Source organism: Nannobrachium achirus (genome assembly GCF_963921795.1).
Source record: "Nannobrachium achirus genome assembly, chromosome: 3".
Classification (NCBI taxonomy): domain Eukaryota; kingdom Metazoa; phylum Chordata; class Actinopteri; order Myctophiformes; family Myctophidae; genus Nannobrachium; species Nannobrachium achirus.
This window is the reverse complement of record NC_137812.1, coordinates 8270842-8276491: the sequence shown is the minus strand read 5'-3', so window position 1 is coordinate 8276491 and position 5650 is coordinate 8270842.

Below are 5650 nucleotides of genomic sequence, written 5' to 3'. Positions count from 1 at the left end.
CTATAGACTGATGACTCTCGACTGTTGTGTGTCATTCAGCTCAATCATTTATATGTTGTTGCTACAAAGACTGTCTTGTTCTGATTGGACGCTGGGGTAAGGCGGTATGTTTACACTGATTGGTTGGATTATCCCGCTATACTCTCTCTGACCTGGTTGAACGCCATGTCCAGGGGCGTCACAAGGAGAGGGGGGGAAGTGGTACTGACCCTTACCAAAAAGTAGTATACTTACGTATACTCTGAGTATACTTGTTATGAACTAAGTATACTTTGTCTAAACTAATACTTTGGTAAGTATACTTTTCTGTTTACTTAAAATGTACTATCAGGAATATACTTAACAAAAGTATACTTAGTTTATACTGACGAGTACACAGCAAAAGTTTAAGTATACCTTTCCTTCATTTCAAGTGCAGCCTATATTCTATAGTACTGTGTTCTTATACAGTATCTGGCTTGTGGGTGTATACTTGTATATTTCTCACACTGGCTGCTTGAGGTAGTTGCCCTACACTGTGCACCTGTAGTGCTTATGCTTGAGGTATACTAGATTTATACTTGAACTGCACTATTTTCATACATGAAGTATACCATTTATATACTCCAAACATACTATGCGTGAACTTAATGTACACTACTCTTTTACTTGCAGTGTACTTGAATTGCACTTTTCTTATACTTGAGGGGTACCATATTTATTTACACAAAATGTATATACTACAAACATACTATGCGTGAACTTAATGTACACTACTCTTTTATTTGCAGTGTACTTGAATTGCACTTTTCTTATACTTGAGGTATACTATGGTCATACTTCAACTGCACTACTTTTAAACTTGCACCATACCGGTTATATACTCTAAACATACTGTGCGTGAACTTAATGGATACTACTCTTTTACCTGCTGTGTACTTGAATTGCACTTTTCTTATACTTGAAGAATACCAGTTATAGACACAAACCATACTGTGCGTGAACTTAATGGACACTACTCTTTTACTTGCAGTGTACTTGAATTGCACTTTTCTTATACTTGAGGTGTACCATGTATTTTCACAAAACATACTATGTGTGAACGTAATGTACACTACTCTTTTACTTGCAGGGTACTTGAATTGCACTTTAATTATGCATGACGTATACTACGATTGTACTTGAAATGCACTATTATATACTCCAAACATACTATGCGTGAACTTAATGTACACTTGCAGTGTAATTGAATTGCACTTTTATTATACTAGAGGTATACCATTTATACACAAAACATATTATGTGTGAACTTAATGTACACTACTCTTTTACTTACAGGGTACTTAAATTGCACTTTTCTTATACTTGACGTATACTACATTTATACTTGAATTTCACTACTTTTAAACTTGAATTGCACTTTTCTTATACATGAGGTATACTATGGTCATACTTCAACTGCACTACTTTTAAACTTGCAACATACCAGTTATATACTCTAAACATACTGTGCGTGAACTTAATGGACACTACTCTTTTACCTGCAGTGTACTTGAATTGCACTTTTCTTATACTTGAAGAATACCAGTTATATACTCAAACCATACTGTGCGTGAACTTAATGGACACTACTCTTTTACTTGCATTGTACTTGAATTGCACGTTTCTTATACTTGACGTATACTACGTTTATATTTGAACTGCACTATTTTCATACTTGAGGTATACCATTTATATACTACAAACATACTATGCTTGAACTTAATGTACACTACTCTTGTATTTGCAGTGTACTTGAATTGCACTTGTCTTATACGTGAGGTATACTATGGTCATACTTCAACTGCACTACTTTTAAACTTGCAACATACCAGTTATATACTCTAAACATACTGTGGGTGAACTTAATGGACACTACTCTTTTACCTGCAGTGTACTTGAATTGCACTTTTCTTATACTTGAAGAATATCAGTTATATACTCAAACCATACTGTGCGTGAACTTAATGGACACTACTCTTTTACTTGCATTGTACTTGAATTGCACGTTTCTTATACTTGACGTATACTACGTTTATATTTGAACTGCACTATTTTCATACTTGAGGTATACCATTTATATACTACAAACATACTATGCTTGAACTTAATGTACACTACTCTTGTATTTGCAGTGTACTTGAATTGCACTTTTCTTATAATTGAAGTATACTATGGTCATACTTCAACTGCACTACTTTTAAACTTTCACCATACCGGTTATATACTCTAAACATACTGTGCGTGAACTTACTGGACACTACTCTTTTACCTGCAGTGTACTTGAATTGCACTTTTCTTATACTTAAAGAATACCAGTTATATACTCAAACCATACTGTGCGTGAACTTAATGGACACTACTCTTTTACTTGCATTGTACTTGAATTGCACGTTTCTTATACTTGACGTATACTACGTTTATATTTGAACTGCACTATTTTCAGACTTGAGGTATACCATTTATATACTCCAAACATACTATGCGTGAACTTAATGTACACTACTCTTTTATTTGCAGTGTACTTGAATTGCACTTTTCTTATACTTGAAGAATACCAGTTATATACTCAAACCATACTGTGCGTGAACTTAATGGACACTACTCTTTTACTTGCATTGTACTTGAATTGCATGTTTCTTATACTTGTTGTATACTACGTTTATATTTGAACTGCACTATTTTCATACTTGAGGTATACCATTTATATACTACAAACATACTATGCGTGAACTTAATGGACACTACTCTTTTACTTGCATTGTACTTGAATTGCACGTTTCTTATACTTGACGTATACTACGTTTATATTTGAACTGCACTATTTTCAGACTTGAGGTATACCATTTATATACTCCAAACATACTATGCGTGAACTTAATGTACACTACTCTTTTATTTGCAGTGTACTTGAATTGCACTTTTCTTATACTTGAAGAATACCAGTTATATACTCAAACCATACTGTGCGTGAACTTAATGGACACTACTCTTTTACTTGCATTGTACTTGAATTGCACGTTTCTTATACTTGTTGTATACTACGTTTATATTTGAACTGCACTATTTTCAGACTTGAGGTATACCATTTATATACTCTAAACATACTATGCATGAACTTAATGTACACTAGTCTTTTACTAGCAGTGTACTTGAATTGCACTTTTCTTATACTTGAGGTATACTACGTTTATACTTGAACTGTACTATTTTCTTACTTGAAGTATACCATTTAAATACTCCTAACATACTCTACGTTAACTTACTGTACAGAACTCTTTTACTTGCAGTGCACTTGAATTGCACTTTTCTTATACTTGAAGTATACCATTTATATACTCAAAACATACTGTGCGTGAACTTAATGTACACTACTCTTTTACTTGCAGGGTACTTGAATTGCACTTTTCTTATACTTGACGTATACTACGTTTATACTTGACCTGCACTATTATATACTCCAAACATACTATGCGTGAACTTAATGTACACTACTCTTTTACTTGCAGTGTACTTGAATTGCACTTTTCTTATACTTTAGGTATACCATTTATATACACAAAACACACTATGTGTGAACTTAATGTACACTACTCTCTTACTTGCAGTGTACTTGAATTGCATGTTTTTTATAGTTGACGTATACTATGTTTATACTTGAACTGCCCTATTTTCATACTTGAAGTATAGCATTTATATACTGAAAATATACTATGTGTGAACGTAATGTACACTACTCTTTTACTTTGAATGTACTTAAATTGCACTTTTATTATACTTGAGGTATACTACGTTTATACTTTAACGTACTATGCGTGAACTTAATGGACACTAATGTACACTACTCTCTTACTTGCAGTGTACTTGAATTGCATGTTTTTTATAGTTGACGTATACTATGTTTATACTTGAACTGCCCTATTTTCATACTTGAAGTATAGCATTCATATACTGAAAATATACTATGTGTGAACGTAATGTACACTACTCTTTTACTTTGAATGTACTTAAATTGCACTTTTATTATACTTGAGGTATACTACGTTTATACTTTAACGTACTATGCGTGAACTTAATGGACACTACTCTTTTACTTGAATTGCACTTTTCTTATACATGACGTATACTACGTTTATATTTGAATTGCACTACTTTTAACCTTGAAGTATACCATTTATATACTCAAACTATACTATGCATCAACTTAATGTGCACTACTCATTTACCTCTAGTGTACTTGAATTGCACTTTTCTTATACATGAGGTATACTACGTTTATATTTGAGCAGCACTTTTTTCATACTTGAAGTATATCATTTATATGCTCGGAACATACTATGCATGAACTTGATGGACACTACTCTTTTACTTGAATTGCACTATTCTTATACTTGACGTATACTACGTTTATATTTGAATTGCATTAATTTTAAACTTGAAGTATACCATTTATATACTCAAAACATACTATGCGTGAATTTAATGTACACTACTCTTTTACTTGCAGTGCACTTGAATTGCACTCTTCTTTTACTTGAGGTATACTATGGTCATACTTGAACTGCACTACTTTTAAACTTGAACCATACCAGTTATATACTCAAAACATACTATACGTCAACTTAATGGTCACTACTCTTTTACTTGCAGTGTACTTGAATTGCACGTTTTTTTATACTTTACGTATACTACCTTTATACTTGAACTGCACTATTTTCATACTTGAAGTATACCATTTATATACTCAAAACATACTTGAATTGCACTTTTCTTATACTGTCTTGAGGTATACTATGTTTATACTTGAACTGCACTATTTCCATTGTAGCGACGGGGTGCAACTAATTAATAAGTATTGTAATGGTTAAAGAAAGACAGAGTGTGAAATATTATAGCTTTGGAAATGGAGGACTGTATACTCTGGAGTTGAGGTTATGCCCACCACAGGGCTCCAGTCAAAGAGCAGTAATCAATGATGACACTTGATGGCGTTTTATGTGTTTTTTATAAAGGAGGTAGTTGGTGGACACAAACATACACAATGATGAATGGTATCTGAAAATATAGAAATACTACATAAGGATAAGGAGACAATAAACAATATGCAGTAGTAACCTACACAAATGTAGCATATTACTGAAATGAGCCATGCACTCATGTGCCAGCTTAGACCCAGCATGCACTCACACACAGGTTAGACTAGGGCCTGTTAGCTTAGCCACTGAAGTTTAGCTAGCAAACACAATTACAAAAACAAACTTTTTAAACCACACAGATCAATTCTGATACAATGACCTGTTACCACATGAACCATTATTGTTCTGCAGGACAGAAAACAACTCACTTTGTCAAGAACGCATTCTTATGTGCATATGTTTGTTTGTGGCTGCACTCATGCATGTAAACAGTTGGGGTCCTCTGTTCTAGTGGTGCCCAAACAACTGCCTCAACTAAAGTGTCACCTGGGTCCTGATCAGAGGGTACCTGAGGCATGCCTGCTCTAAATGGGGACAATAAAGGTGGTGATGGGGTTTGGTGTTGCTGAACTGTCTGTAGATTTCACTCTGAATGTGTAGACTTGCCGGTCCCATTATACACCTACAAATGAACAGATAAAGCACATTAGTTATGG